General features: G+C 36.4%; 1 pseudogene; it reads left to right on the top strand.

Annotated features, from left to right (window-relative positions):
* Positions 1-1,237: 1,237 nt before the first annotated feature.
* Positions 1,238-1,633, top strand: LOC149262399 (sister chromatid cohesion protein PDS5 homolog C pseudogene; annotated as a pseudogene).
* Positions 1,634-17,612: the final 15,979 nt, after the last annotated feature.

Raw genomic sequence — 17,612 nt, 5'->3', positions numbered from 1 at the left:
ATGTTTGTCAAGCAAATTTCCGTTTGTCATAAAAAAAAAAAAAAAAAAAGCACTGGACCTACGAGTTCTTAGTGTACTACAGGAGCACACTATCCCAAGTGGAGCCACTGTTATCACTCAAGAAAAATTTCTAAATTGTTCACATCAGTTCGATTGTTTGCCAAAGGGTTGGTGTCAATTTTGGGTCTAGTCTTTTCATCTGGTTTTAGAGTCTAAATAGTTTGAATAGGAGTCTTGTTAAGAGTATTGTTGGTATGTATAAAGGGGTCAATTCTCTGTTTTAGTCTATCATTGGTCTCACATCTCACATGGATATCATATGTCCAAACTCATTTCGTAGCGCCTGTAATCATTTTAAAGTGGTTTTGCAGCACATAAATCCTTTTTAGCAGTTTCGCAGCGCAACATGTTTTAGGTGATTTCGTAGCGCATAATTCATATTTTGCACTGGCTGCGCTACGAAATTGGGGATTTGTTCGAATCCATAGCCATTCTTTCACAGCTGTCATATCCATCAAAATCCATCAACAGTTGTCAGCCTATACACTTTGTCTATCATATCCAACCGCTTATCCTCATCATTAGGTCGTTAGGTGTCTTGGTACTGGCACATGTTTGCAGCTGTATTTTACTCAGCGGTTTTGGTCGTTCAATCAGGGTTTTCAAAATAGTATCAGAGCAATCGGGGAAATGTTCTTGTGGGTTTTGCTTCTATTCTTTGAATTTGGAGCAGTCTAAAACTATTCCTTGTAAACAATCTTGAGCTCAGTTTTCAGGGATATCCTCATTGTACTGGATATTCTGTTTTCTGAGATTTTTCACCCAGCTGAAAGACACACTTGAGATCCGCGATTTTTATAAGAACGGCTGGAGGAATGATACAAATGTTATTCTTGCAGATGAAATGGGCCTTGGAAAAACTGTGTAATCTGTGTCAATGCTCAGGTTTTTACAGAATGTGCAGAAGATACACGGCAATCGTGCAAGTAGAGAGGTTTGGTAATGATTTCAATTCATCACAACTGCCGGCAGTAGCATAAGGAAGAAGTATCTGACAACAGAGATGTCAACGGAAGGAGATTCTCAGAGTGATTTCCAAAAGGAATACCATGAGATTATTTATGATATTTGTCAACAACCACTTCAGTTGCCTCTGCCAAATGTTTCAAGTACAGTTCAGGAATTTCAGAAAGTGGAAGACTATTTATCTATGGTGGAACAGTAACCTTCTGAGATAATGCAGGATGCAGTGATTCCATCCATAAGTGCGTTGGTAAAGCCAGAGCTTCTAAGGCACCAAGACAAATATGTCAGGCTCATTGTTGTTACTTGCATTAGTGAAATCACTAGAATAACGGCACCTGAAGCACCATATAATGATGATTTAATGAGGGAAATATTTCAGTTGATTGTTGGAAGCCTTCAGGGACTAGATCAAATGAATAGTCCCACATTTGGAAGGAGGGTAACAATTTTAGAAACTGTCGCAAAAGTCAGGTCATGCGTTGTCATGCTGAACCTTCAGTGTGATAATCTCATCCTTGACATGTTTCAACATTTCCTTGCCAGTGCTAGTGAGAATCACACTGAAAACGTATCTGCTTCAATGCAAACAATTATGAGTTTGGTTTGAATGAGAGTGAAGACATATCACAACAACTGTTACCTATTTTACTGAATAGCTTGAGAAGAGACAAGCAAAAAGCTTCACCAGCTGCCCTTGCACTAGCCGTAAATGTTGTTAAACGCTGTGCAGAAAAGTTGAGGCTAATAACCATGCTCATTTACAGGTTGTTCCCATAACCTTGTCCAAAGCATCAACTATGCGAAGTGAATTTTTAAAGGCAGGGAAGAAGACTGTGCTTTTGAAATTACACAGCAGTTTCGTAGCGCGCTACGAAACTGCTGTAGTTGCATGTTACAATTCAGTTGATCAATTATGATTGACAAAGCGGCAAATCTTTTTGAAAGGTTTTGTCATCACACAGGTACATGAAAACGGTGGACAGCACATCAAGGACGTGGCAGTCTGCTCTATTTTGGGTAATTAAAGGATAAAGGACATGCTTCTTTGGATTCGAACATTTTGAGGTAAACCAAAGACCAGTAAAACAAGGATAATTTCCTATGTTTCAGGACAATGGAAAACGTGTGACATTGAAGACCAACATGGAGCCTTGAAGATCCATCACAGCCAAACTAAAAGAGACCACTTGTCAGGGAATAAATCCTGATTGTAATAAATGCTACATTCAGCATGATGTAGAATTAGAATCCTAATTGTTTTAGGATTCTAGAGCTGTCAATTAGTAGTCAGTTGTATTTATTAGTTAGTTAAAGGGTTAATAGGTGTCATTAGAAGTAGTTTTCGAGTTCCCTTAATGTTTAAGGAGGAATCTCGATCAGTTAGAATAAGAGCTCTATATATAGCTGAAACAGCAAGGTAATCAGGGTTGGAAATTTTATGCAAAAGCTTGTATTTGGCCTATGTAAGACTCATTTTCAGTAATACATGCTTGACTTTACTTCTCAGGATTCATGAAGGATTTTTTATGTTCAGAATATGTGATGTTGTCCTTTTCTTAATTCTTACAGTGGTATGGATGTATAATCACTCAGAATTCACTGAATGTGCTCTGACTTCCTGTATACATTTATAACTGTGTGGTCCCATATGAGTTTATGTTCTGAATGTTTAAATGCTGAATGCCCTGACTTCCATGTAAGGTTGAGTTCATTGTTATATTGAGGTGTTGTTGACTCCATAAGCCCAATGGATAGTTGTTTAATGTGTTTCCACCATTCATATTTTTCACAGTTGTTCTATAAGAGTTAGCCATCTTATCTTTAATCAAAATCATTAATCCATCAAGAGAGAGCCCTCTCAGGTTGAGGAGGCTAAGCCTCAGCCTAAAGTAGGTTTGAAATAGTTACTTAGAGTCAACCTGACCAGCAGCCTATCAGGGCCTGATTTTGAGATAACAGGACTTACAAAAGATATTGAGAAAACAAAAGCTCTTAATCTTAGATTTGCTAAAGGATATGAAACTTTAGATGAGATTATCAAAGTGCAACGTTCTCCTCTAATCAAGACAGGTCTTGGATATACTGAAGAAGCATCTCAAGCACAGAATCCATCCACCTCCAAAAGTTATCTTGATGTAGCAAGGAAAAGTGAACAGATTAAAAATCATCAGCAAAGGAATAAAGCGGATCACCAGGTAAATCGGGGTCAATCTACTTCAAGGATGAACAAAAGCTACAACCAACCGCAGGTAAATCATTCTCAATTTGCCTCAAGAATGAATGTCAATGGAAAATACAATCACCTAGTCAGTAGATTTGATAATCGTAGGAATTTCTTTAATGGCCAATGTTTCTCATGTCATAACTTTGGACACAAAGCTGCTCAATGTGTTGCCTACATGACTATCATGACTAGAGAAGCACGAAATCAAAATAGTGTGACTAGTATCATGAAGAGGACCTACAATAACTTTTCTGCTCTTGAAAATGAAATATAATGCTCTATTTGTAACAACTTCAGTCATGAAGATTCTTAACGTAGGAGTAAGTTTCGATAAGCATCTCAGAAGGAGCAAGCTTCATTGGGTCCCAAAACATGGAGAAAGAAAGAACCACAACCAGAAATATGTGGTATAGCCTTATATGCGGAAAGACATGAAAATCAGTGGTACATAAACAATGGATGCCCGAAACATATGACAGGTGATAAAGAAAAACTTGAGTCATATAGTGCCTTAGAAAAGGAAAGGAAGGTCTCATTTGGAAATGACATCCCTGCACTCATAAAAGGTAAAGGCTCTGTTCTTTTGAAAGAAAAGGTCAAAGCTAGAAATGTTATGTATGTTGATGGCTTAAAGCATAATCTATTGAGTGTTAGTCAAATGTGTGATCAAGGAAATGAGGTAGTATTTCAATCAAATGGATGTATTGTTTGTGAGCATGATACAGGAGAAACAGTGATCAAAGGCATAAGAACTCCAAATAATTTATACATACTCAAGGGAGGATAGCAACAATGTTATCTAAGAAAAAATGATGAACACTGGCTATGGCACAAAAGATTGGGGCATCTAAGCTTCCCTTAGATAAGGAAAGCATGCAAATATCAGGTTGTTGAAGATCTTCCTGGCATTATAATTCTAGACAATACAATATGCAAATCATGTCAGTTTGGTAAGCAAACCAGAACACATTTCCCTAAGAAGGAAGGATCAACTAGTAAGCCACTTGAACTTGTCCATACTGATTTATGTGGTCCATCAAGGAAAAAGTCACCTCGTGGAGAAGAATACTTTATATTGTTCATTGATGACTTTTCCAAGATGTGTTGGATAGGACTTCTGAAACATAAAGACGAAGATTTCAAAAAGTTCAAAGCTTTCAAGGCCTTGGTTGAAAATGAATTAGATCACAAAATCAAATGCCTCAGGTCTGATCGAGGAGGGGAATTTACCTCGGATGAGTTTTTCGACTTCTGTGAAGAACATGGAATAAGAAGGGAATTCTCTACTACAAGGACTCCTTAGCAAAATGGAGTGGTGGAAAGGATGAACATAATGGTTCAACAAATGGATCATACTATGCTTGATGAGTCTAGAACTCCTGCAACCTTCTGGGGAGAAGCTGCATTTTCTGACGTTACTATTCTCAACAAAAAAAACGTTAGGGTAAATAGCACTCAAATTCCTCATGAACTTTTGTATGGTAAGACTCCTACTGTAAAATACTTCAAAGTTTTTGGAAGAAAATGTTACATCAAAAAGACTGATGAAAAGCTTGGCAAGTTTGAACCTAGAGCAGATGAAGGTATTCTCCTTGGTTACTCTTCCCAAAGTAAAAGATATAAGTGTTACGATAAAATACTTGGAAAAAATGTTGAAAGTATTGATGTGGTGGTTGATGAAGCAGGCAACAATCCAAAGAAGATAAAAACCGAAGATTTTGAAGATGATGAGGACTATCCTTCAACATCAAATCAGACTAATGCTGAAGAAGAAACTTATGAGGCACCAGAAGAACAGATAAGGGTAGAAGAAAAGACTCCATCCAGGTATGTCCAGAAGAACCATCCAGAGACTCAAAGTCTGGGGCAGAAAGAGGCAAGTGTATAAACAAGAAGAACTATTACAGAAGCTTCAAGCTATCTAGCATTACTCTCCTCCGTTGAACCTTGAAATATAAGTGAAGCATGCAAAGATGAATGTTGGGTCAAGGCCATGAGTGAGGAACTTGAGCAGATTGAAAAGAATCACACTTGGGAATTAGTTCCTAGACCTAATGATAAGAATGTCATAGGGACCAAATGGATATTCAAAAACAAGCTGAATGAAAATGGAGATGTTATTAGAAACAAGGCCAGACTTGTTTGTAAAGGGTATGCTCAACAAGAAGGTATAGACTTTGAAGAAACTTTTGCACCAGTTGCCAAACTTGAAGCCATAAGAATGTTCCTTGCTCTTTCTAGCTTTCAAAAGTTCAAAGTATATCAAATGGATGTGAAATCTGCCTTTCTAAATGGAGACTTAGAAGAAGAAGTGTATATTGAGCAACCAGATGGATTTATCCTTGGAAATGATCCAAAACTTGTATGCAGACTTAGAAAGGCTCTCTATGGTCTTAAACAGGCTCCAAGGGCTTGGTATTATCGTCTGGACAAATACCTCCATCAACAAGGTTTTTCAAAAGGATCAACAGATAGCAATCTATATATAAAAATTGACAATGATAAATTGCTAATACTTGTTGTGTATGTTGATGATATCATCTTTGGTAGCAATGAAGAAGCCATGAGTCAAAACTTTGCCTTGGTGATGTAAAAAGAATTTGAAATGCCCTTGCTTGGTGAGCTCACATATTTTCTTGGTTTACAAGTCCAACAAAACAAAAACGGTACCTTGTTATCACAAACCAAGTACCTCAAGAAGATCTTGAAGAAATATGGCATGGAAGATTCGAAACCAGTATGTACCCCTATGGTAACAGGATGCAACCTCAATGCAAATGATGAATCAGCAGCAGTACATCAACCAACCTATAGATCCATGATTGATAGTCTGCTCTATCTAACAGGTACCCGACCAGACATCATGCATGCAGTGGGAATAGTTGGAAGATTCCAGGCAAATCCAAAAGAAGCACACCTTCAGGAAGTTAAAAGGATTTTCAAATATCTTCAAGGAACACAAAACTATGTCTTATGGTATCCTAGAGATACAGAACTCACACTTCATGCATATATAGATGCAGATTGGGCAGGAAGCGTGGATGACAGAAAAAGCACTAGTGGTGATGCATTCTTTATGGGTTCTAGATTAGTATCTTGGTTCAGCAAGAAACAAAGTTCAATTGCATTATCTATAGCTGAAGCAGAATATGTGGCTACTGCATCTTGTTGCACACAACTCCTTTGGATGATGCAAACATTGCAAGACATTCAAATTACTTGTACTCCACCTATCTCCATTTTATGTGATAATACAAGTGCAATCAGTATTTCAAAGAATCTAGTCATGCATTCAAATACCAAGAACATACCTATCAAATATCATTTTCTCCGAGAACAAGTGCTTGAACAAAAGGTCAAATTGGAGTATGTTCCCTCCAAGGAACAGGTTGCTGATATATTCACCAAACCACTACCCAGAGAGACATTTGAATACCTCAGACAGAAGCTGGGAGTAGTTGATGCATCATCTTGTTGTTGACACTTATATATTTCAGAGAAAAGTGGTTGTACACGAGTTTCATGAAGAACATCCACGTACATACGCCTGCTTCTGTGGATACAGTGGCATATATGATGGTTTGAAGAAAAATAGTGGGCCAAACTGAGGATGAAAAGAGTTTGATATGGGTCTGACAGAGACCATCTGGCACAGTTTTAGGGGAAGTATATACTTCTAATAATGCATAGTTGGCATTATCTTTGAAGATCTTGGTACAACTTCACAGTTGTTTTTTATTCAGGTGGAGAGGGAGATCATGGTTGATGGTCCAGATGGTGATTGACAGATGTTTTTGATGATAGTTGTTGATAACTATCATAGTCTTGTCTTAGATATTTGGTCTCTATGTCATGTATTTCTTTTATTATCAAGGTCATGTAACGACCTATTTTGTTTCCCCACTATGCCTGGGATGGATGATGTAATATTCTTGTTTTATCATGTATAAATTTTTGGTATATCCCCACTTGGTTGGGTGAATGAGTCAATTATGGTATATCCCCATTTAGTTGGGAGATGGATGTATGTATGAGTCTGTGGTGATAGGAAGGTCATTTATGATGTATAGAGTCATGTTCTTCTTGTAGAACATCTTTTTACAGACACTGCCTACAGTCAGGGGGAGCATGGATAGCACAGCAGAGCAGAGATTTCAGCATGTACTCAAGGGGAGCATAACCCTTTGCCCTTGATGACAAAGGGGGAGAGTGACTTGGGGTTGCCATCAAGTCCAAAGGGGGAGATTGTTGGCATTATGACACAAGCTTGGCACTATGGCACAGGTATTGTCCTTGATGGCAACTTACTTGGAAAATCACCCAGATGACAGTTCAGGCTCACAGACTCTCAATATAAAGGAAAAGGAGGTATACGCAAATTCATGTTGAGCAAGTCGTGTATACACGCGGATTCATAGACCAAAAGGCGCATATTCATATACACACACTTTCATGCACAGAAAAGCGCGTACATTTTGGAAAACTTGGTTTTTGGTCCTTGGTATTTGGACCTATGAATTTGGACCATGGTATCTCATCTGAAGTGTTGAACCCAGGTATTTGGACCCAGGTATTGGTTCTAAGTGGTTTTGGACCATGGTATTGAGTAAAGCCTAAGACTATAAAAGGGGAAGGAGATAATTAGGCAAGGGTACTTAAGGATTGAATATCTTATGAAGAGAAAGATCTAGAATAATGGTCATTGGGTTATGGTGCATAACTGGATCTGAATCAAGGAGGAACCTGAGTGCTAGAAGAAGGATAAGTTCTATTGATGGGTCAAGATCTTAAGGCTTGAAGAGAAGTATCTTTGTGTGATTTTGATCTGTTATATTTGGCGCATGACTTGATCTATAAATATGATGATCTGGGTATAACTGATGTCTGAATAGTTGAAAAGGGTAAATTATCTTTTATAGATCTGTACGCAGGTTCAACATAGCAAAGGCACATATACACACTGGTTAGGTAATTCAAAACGGCGTATACGCAGGTTTTCCTTAATATAGCAGCATATGCACGCAGGTTCTACATATTGAAGTAGCGTACGTCTCATAAAATATGTTTTAGCTACTTCTGTTTATTGCTGCAGTGTTCTGGGTTCAGGATTGGTTTCTGGTTACTGTTACTATATTCTGGTTACAGCATTCAGAGAAGTGATTGTTTGATTTAGTTTTTGGTTGGTGCAAAGGAGATTGGTTGATGCAGATATATTTGATGTTTGATTGATGTTATTGATGGATCCAGTATGAAAATTTATGAAACGTGGTCCCTGGAAGAAAAGATAAGGTTTTAATCTTCTATAGGTCAGCACCTACATAGTAGTACAAGAGCTAAGGGGGTTGTAGCTCCCTTCTAGGAGAAGCTGGAGATCGAGAGAAGATTGTAGCCTTCTGCAGGTAGAAACCTGCGCACTAGTATAATACTGCACCAGTACAGAAATATTGTAAAAAGAAGTTTCTTATTAAAAGAAGATATAGATGAATTGCAGCAGGTGGTTTTCACCCACATTTGGTTTCCACCTTATATCTTTTGTTCATGTGTGTGATTTCCTGTACTATTTACTGCACTTGATTACTGTTTTATGGTTCTGATACACAGATTAAGATCAGCTAACTAAATTAGAATTCTACAAGATATACATGGTTTTCTCTAAACACAGTTGTGTATATACGCAGGTTTAATTAACAAAAGTAGCGTATATCAATTTGTTTATGGAAATGAAAAATTGTTGAATTGCTAATACTGATTCACCCCCCTCCCCCTCTCAGTATTATTTCCAACATATTGATGTATGGCTCTCATAATTTTTTTATTAAAACACAAATGAACAATGAATATATGACCTAATAGATTATAATTCAGCTATTGTGATAAGGCATCAATCCTTCCTTATGAATCTCATATAAGTATGAGACCCCTATGCTCAGATCCATTGTTATGACCTGTAATTTCATATTTGTGACATGTTTGATGAAATGCCTATCATGGCTAGTAGGGATGAGATCAAGTAATTATATCAATGATTTCATTAGTAGCCTTATTCCATTTTTATTTATCATTTATGAAAGTTTCATGAAGTTCTAGGGAGTGAACTAAGACCTGGCCCTGAAAAAGTGGCACAGAATCCGAGGTCATTGGCTCAGAATTACTAACTGAAAAAGTTTTCATTCATTGGAATGCCTTGTTGTGGGAGTAACTGGAAGGCCTCAGTCACATGCATGGCTTGTCATGGGAGAAGTTGAGGGTCTAGATTAGTGAAATGTCAAGTTTTCTCATGGGTTGATCACTTGGAAAGGTTGGTTGGATCCTAAAGGTTTAGTATCATGTGTGGAAGGTCATAATGGTTTTGTTTTGTCAGTTCCACTTCCTTAACTATACATTAGGAGTTGAATCACATCATAGTAGCTCCTCATCACATATTTACCCCAACTAACTAGTTAAGTTGGGTAAATTTGGGAGGAGGGTTTTACAGAAGCCATCAACACGAGGAGACACAAGATTTTATGTGGAAACCCATACAGGAGAAAACCACAAATTTTTCTTCTTCTTATTCTTATTTAATTCATTACATAGATTTACAGTAACCAACCTGCTAGAGGCACCCACCTCAAAAATATGCAAGCCACTACTTGTGATAGGCTACAACTTGATTGGGGAACCAACATCCAAAATGTGCAAGAAACAAATCACTGGTGGAAACAACCTAATTGAGGCACCAACCTCAAAGATGAGAAATCTTTAACTTTCTCTAGGATCTAATAGATTGAGGCTCCAACCTCAATGGAGGCACCCGCCTCCTTCTTCAACCTCTTGTGGAACTCTTTTCAAAATGTTTCAAATTGGATACACCTGCTCTTCAAATATAAATCTTCAATTCGACTAATCTGATGTTGTCACACTGCTATCAATCTCCTATGATACCCTGCCAATACTCTACTTCAACTTGATCATCAATCTGGTCACATAAACCTCATCTCAAAACGTGTTTCTACCATATGCTCAAAGCCAAATGTATCATGCTCATAAGAACCAAATCACATAACATAGATTTTGATCATTAAAAACACAACTTCAATACTTTCCATGCCTCTATGATTATTCACCACTAAGTCTTAATCATCATGCTTCGTTTGAAATTTAATTTAGACTCAAATTGAGTCCAAAAGCCCCCAAAAACCATTCAAAACCATATATTAAATAAAGTGATCTAAAAGTAGACCTTTTCATGGTGTGTTAGATAGAATGTACCTTTTCCGACGTTGTCGCTACAAAATGTACACCATCGGTTTGTTAAATGTCTTACAAAATGAACATTATAGTGTTAAATAAAAAGTTGATATGACCTAATAACCACCAGGGTTTGAACCTAGGTCTCGATGAACATAACATGAACTTCATGCCAACTATGCTACACGATGTTCCTTACTTGACCATCCTTACGAACCATTTTATTATGGTAGATTTCAATTCAACGACAGGGGGCATGACCACATGTCTACACACAAATCAATCTCGGTGAATACACCTCTATGTTATATCAAATATATGTATCCAATTGGCAAGGCTTGTCCTCCATGGCACCAACTCACTGTGTGATGCATAAAACCAATTAGCAAGGCCTGTCCTAGTGGCACCTTCGTGATATGTGTGTTATATATATGTATATCTGGTTCACAAGGCTTGTCCTCCATGACACCGACTTACCTTATGTCAACTCACTGTAACAGTTAGCAGGCTTAGTTCTCCATGTCAAAAGAATCTGACATCATAATGGAACAAACACTAATTTTTTGGACCTTCTTTTACAATAGACATAATTTTAAATCTCCATGATTATGGTTGAGCTATACCACATATAGGCAAGAGAAATGAGTCACCAAACTAGTTAGGCTTCAAAATATTGGTCTTTTATATTGCCTTCACTCTGTCATCGTAGTCTATGACCAATGAAACTAGAAAAACAACTAAAAGAAAATTCCATTTGTTGCTTGAAATGATTTTAACCTAAGACCAACAAGTATAAATGAAATATAATCAACTGCAAAACTCATATCAGATGTCAGTCATGAGTGTTGTATGCTTCGAGCACTTGGACACACACACACTCACACTCACACGCATATACCAATCCTTGTGGTCATAGGCCCGGCTTAATTAAGTCAACCATGGGCCGACGTTCATGCCTTAAATGTTGTACTGGTAATCCATTACAAACATTTTTAGTTCTAAGGTGAGCCTATTAAGTAATATTATAAAATAATAGTGGAAATAATAAAGTAATATTACATTACATCATCAAATTTTAGAGGGAAAAAAGAAAAAACTATTTTTTCAATTCGTATTTTCAACTTATCTCCCTATGGTTTTACTCAAATTTCAAGCAGGAGTTCTCATTGGATGTGGAATTTAATTCTTCATCCAAACAGTACCCATGTTTCATACTTTTGATGGACTTTGCTACATGAAAATGAGCAATACATGAAAAAATGTGGTTGCAATCACATTTTTCATGTATTTCTCATTTTCAATGTAGTAGGGTCCATTGAAAGTATGCAATATGGGTACTCATTGGATGAGGAATTAAATTATGCATCCAATGAGTGCTCCCACTTAAAATTTGAGTAAAACTGTAGGGATATAAGTTGAAAATACGAGTTGAAAAAGTAGTTTTTTATTTATTTTTATTTTTAATCTTTTTACTTTTTTACCCCAAAAATAGTGAATCATACCCCATGGTTGGCATCATCATCTTGAATCATATTTATTCTTATAAAGTGGATTTTGGTTTTACATTTTTGTTTTGAGGTCCATTTTTACCTCAAAATTTCTCTAATGCATATGACCAATACATATGACCTTGTCGAAACCATGCCATTAAAATTTGTGGCAAGTTCCATATGAATATTTCCTTAGGGGTCCCTGGTCATCTACTTGATTATGTCAACATGACATCATCATTCCACGTGGCATCCCATGAGGGGTGCTACATGTCACTTTTATTTGAGTTTTTTTCCAATCAGAAGTTGCCAAATGTGTATGCCACATGGTGGTTCCAAGTGGCGCCATGTCACCATGTTGACATCACTTGTTGACGTCATATGTTGATTGTGCAAGGAGGCCACATCACCCAACCATATCTTTCCACGTGGCATCCATGCTAATTGTGTCATTTAAGCTATGAAATCTAGCCTATCAAAATGCACGATGTGTCAAGGCATAATTTGGCCACCATGGCAGGGGATGATTGTGCAGGTGGCCACATGTTGTCTATATCATCCCATCTAGCCAATCATAATGTGCCATGTGTCATCCCTAGTTTAGTCACTATGATTTGGCTAACTAGTGCACATGTTTCTATATTTTCGTCATCTGACCTATGAAAGGTGCACCCTCTTTAACAATATTAAAGGTCATGCAAGTCTCATTGAGATCCATTATCGACCTTACCAATGAACCATGGATATGTTTGGGAGTTGGGCACCTTTTAACATATTAAAATTTTTGGGTTTTTTCCCTATAGTTTTTGGCCTTCATAATGTTGATTTTCAAATGACCATAACTTCTCCTTCAGGGGTAGTTTTTTAGAGTGGGATATATTGTTAGAAATGCATCAAAGGTCCCCACACAACTATGTTGTTTATAATACCATAATAGGATCATAACCTTTTCAAATACTCAATAAACTTCAATCCTTTTTTAGCTTCACCTTATGAGTTTATGCAAGATATCAAACTATTACACTACTTCCTTTGACTCATGAATGATATTGTTGTTGTCTCAAACATATCCTTTGACATCAATGACATGTTATCATCAATGAAAATAATATGTGTTGAAGACTCCCCAAATAAATGCATTAAACTCTCCCTATCATGGTGTTGAAGACTCCCCCTATCTAACTGTGAAGATGCTCTTCCTTCCCTCTGTCAATGTTTTCATTCTTTCCTCCTATAATCTTGCACAATTTCTCAAGATTTGTATCAATGTCTTCATTCTCTCCCCCTTTGACATCAATGACAAAGCGACATGGTTGTCCATAATCATGTATAAACCTAATCCTATATAATCTCCCTGATTATCTTCTTTTATCTACCATATTTTTCAATTTCTGCATAAATGTCTATCACAACTTCACAAACTATTCCTAAATGTAATATAGTCTCCCCTTGTGAGCATACTCTTTCCTGTGGACCTAGTTAAAGTCTCCCCCTAAGACCATGATGCCAATGCTGCTCATAATGTTTTTGCACTTCCCTGTGGACCTGACAAAGTATCCCCTTGGGATCATGTTTCCAAAATTTCTCTTACACTATCATGTGGACCTAGAAAAGTATCCCCTTGAGATCATGATACCAAAATTATTTCTACACTGTCATATGGACTTGACAAAGTATCCCCCTGAGGCCATAGTTCCCTTATCTTTCACTACATCTAGTACTGCATGTATGTTATCTTCACCTTCATGATCTTGGTATTGCAACAAGAATGTTGCAACTCCCAAGGCTACCTACTTTAATTATCAACCTGGGGTTCATAAAAACTTAATAGGGTTCGACATTGTATGTGCATCAGACATCTTCCTCTTCCTAGTCTAACTCCATTTGGTGCAAGTGAAGAGAATGTAATGAAACAACTTCAAATAAAAAATGATCTAGGTAAGTTGTCAATCTTAAGTTGCAAAAAAATGTAAATAAAAATAATCAAACCTATTCTAATTTCACTAGAAAGTAAATGACAAAAAGAAAATCTATTATATTTACATAAATGAAAGTCTTATATTACTCTTGAAGGAATGAAATCACATTTTTCTTAACGTATATTGCGGAAAGGAATTCTTGACTAATTATAGAAATCAACATTCAAGAAGCAAGAAATGTAAAATATAAATGGAAACCTAACCAAGACTCAAATAAACCAAAGTTGTCTCATATAGCATTCATAGCCTATAAATCTACTTCTACCATGAATTTGGAGTGAATATAGGCAAGGAAAGACCTCGAAAAAAATTGTTATAGGAAACTCTCTGTTGCTACATGAGTTTGCTAGCTTGTATGTCCTATGAGTTATCTCACCAAATGACCATGAAAATCAAATAAAAATGAGATGGGATGAATTTTTTTATTAAATAATATGTCCTAGTAATCCAATCCAAGTGGAACCACTCAAAAATACCGTTGTTAACATGTGCTAAAAATTAGCAAAAATTTATTGTTGTTTTGCTACAAGATTGTTGGGAATGACTGTCTATCTACTTTATTAACAAAATAAAAGTTCCTACTAGGTATTTGAATAAATTTTATTAATATTTATAGTTTTATGATCATTTTAGAGTTACTATTGGCGGTCAAGAGTTTTTTGGGGCAAATCAAAATGCATTTGGAGGCTTTTTTCGTAGTGCTACAGGATCGGGACAAAGTGCTACAATGTTGTCCAGTTTTGGTACAGGATCATATCCGAGAGAAATTTTTGGGCTTTGAATTTGTTCTGAACGAAATGAATGGGGGGATAAGGTATGGGAAGGATGTATGAAGCCCATTCCAAGACTAGTGCTCCTCAGGAGCCCATATTTCATAAGGAAAGATGCACACAGTGGCCTCTAACAAATTTGAAAAGTGATCTCGATAAATGGTATTCTTGAAAAGAATGTTGGGGAAGGAAGGAAAGTGATGGTGATGGAATTACAGGTATACATGACAAATATAAGCCCTACAAACCCATACCTTTACCTGTACACAAGATATATTATTATTTTGATGCTTGAAAAGACTGCCAAACAAATGATTTAATTGCATTAAAAAAAACAAAAACAAAAAACAAAACAAAACAAAAACAAAAGCAAAACAAAAAAAACAAAACAAAAAAATGAAAAAGGAAAATAATTCAAGATCTAACTATTGAAATAGGAAATTAACTATGTTTTTTCCTCTCCAACCCAATATCTACAACCACACTTTCCACAAGATAGGTGATTGATAGACCTACATAGGCAACTTTCTCATAAAAACAATCTGCTAAAAAGGAAAGGAAATATTGCTAGCTAGACACATGAAAGAAGAAGCATGAATAAAATACACAATGGAGAGAGACTAGAGCCCCTGGGTTGGGCCCTAACCCAAGGGGAATCAACCCTCTAAAGATGTATCAAACTAGAAATAATATTGCTTTCATTCACTATCAAAAGAGTTCATACATAATAAAATACTAGGAAATGAAGCCTGCTACTCCTCATAGTCTATTCTCCACTAATTTTAACTTTTTATTGGGATACTAGGCCCCTTTATTTATACAAAAATACTTGAGGGGAAACCTCCTTGAACAAAGGGAATTATCCCCTCCAAAACTCCTAGAAAAGTGGATTTGGTCCCTATCAAGAGGAATCTTTATTAAATACTGAAATCTTGCTTCTCCTGTAGTAGGGAACACATCTCTAGATTTTTCAATCAATGGAGCTCCATATTCTTTCAATGGTTTCATTATATCTTATTCATTTATTGGTTCATCTTGTAGTAGGGAGCAAGTTCCTAGATTATCTCATCTTCCAAATATTTAGAATCTTCCCAATATTCTCACAATATTCTACAAAAATAAATATTATTAGGCACATAATATGCAATTATCTCTAAAAATTCCTAAGAACTTATTAAAGCTAAGAAAACATTATTAAGTGTAGAAGGAGGGATTTAATATAACCTTTATGTTCCTAGGAAATGTTAGATGGGTCTTCATTTGTGTCTAATTTGGAGGTCTATCATACTCCCTACTGAAATTGTTGCTCACCCTCTAAGCAACCCACTCATCTTATCTACCCTGCTTTTCTTCATGTATCCATGTTGTTGTAGTTTCCCTTGCTAGATAAGATCATGTGTTTATCTCAAATTATTTTCATTCCTTTTCTTCTTCCTCTTGGTTTTACTATCCCTGAAGTATATGTTGATTCTCCTCCTTTCATGATTTCAAATAATTTTTCACAAATTTAGGCAAGAAAGTATAAGGGAATACTAGTCAAATTCAGATCTTATAGCAAAGAAGAGATGTTCATCCTTTTAAAGGTAGGAAAGTAAAATATTGGTCACTAATTACGCCACTTCATTTTTTCACTTTGTCTCTTGAAAACAATCGATTTACTTAGTTTCTTTTATGTTTAATTTAGATTGTCTAACATATTAAATTATCTTGGAAACTGAGATAATTTCAAAACATTTTCCAAATGTGAGTGGGAAGGACTATGAATTACATTTATTTTTAATATCCCCTTTCCTCTTAAGTCATTTGAATCTTTTGTGGCTATTTTGGGAAAAAAATCAGTGTCTTGTAGCACTTTGTGAACTTCCTATAGTAGTTTGTCTACATCCTGTCGCAACATCTATAGGCTCCTGTAACACCCAGTTTACGTGCCAAGGAGTGGTGGGTCCAACTTTTTAATTTTTAATTTTAATTTTATTATGTTTTTTTTCTCTCTTTTTTCATATAAACAATATTCTATGTAGAAAAAACTCAGAGTGCTTTGAGTTAACTGAGTTGGCCGCCACCTACCCCTTCGCACTCTTTGTCGTCTATCATGACTAAATGATTACAACCCACTTTCTTATGTCTTTTTCACTTTTGTATTATTCCTCTCCCAAACATGTGGGTTTCTTGGTGGAAAAGTGAAGTTAACTGCTAAATAAGGTCGAGGTTGCTTTGCTAGTAATTTTGGATATAAAAAAAAAAACATTTTCCTTTATACATTTGTAACGTTTTTTTGATCCAAAATAAGTTTGTAGGAGAGATTTTAGGATTGCATACCTAGGAATTACCCTGGATTTGTTTCTGTAGTTGATAATCACTTGATGTTTGCATGGAATTTATGGACATGGGTGAGGTTGTTTTTGAGTGTCTTCTGAGAGGTCAACGCTTTGTCTCCCTTGCTTCCAACAATTTCTTGCAAAAGGTATATTTTTTATGAATTTTTTTTCTAACTAAAGATTGATGATGTAGGCCCTTTCTTCATGCAAGTTCTCTTTGGATCAGTTGTTATTGATTTTTGGGTGATCAAGAATCCTGTAGTAGCTGACAAAGTGTCTTGTAGTTCCTTGAGGATCAGAGTTGTAGGCTTCAAATTCTCCATGGTGACTGACTTCTAGATTTGGTGCTCTAGCTATGGTCTGGGAGGGGATGTTCATACTGCTACGAGACTGAGTGTCTTCCTATAGCAGTCACATTGACACTCCTGGAATCATGATAACCTTCTAGTGTTATCTTTAAAAATACTACTAATTCATTAGTAACATGTTGACAAGGGTCAGAGGCCTTTTATGTGGTGGAAGGGATGGAAGAAGGGGAGAAAATGAGTGTTTTTCATGGAAAGAAGTGGAAATTT

The sequence above is a fragment of the Pinus tabuliformis genome, chromosome 6 (assembly GCF_031772625.1).
Source record: "Pinus tabuliformis cultivar Carrire ecotype Pingquan chromosome 6, CPIR1, whole genome shotgun sequence".
NCBI classification, from domain to species: Eukaryota; Viridiplantae; Streptophyta; class Pinopsida; order Pinales; family Pinaceae; genus Pinus; species Pinus tabuliformis.
This window is presented reverse-complemented; position numbering and strand designations above follow the sequence as displayed.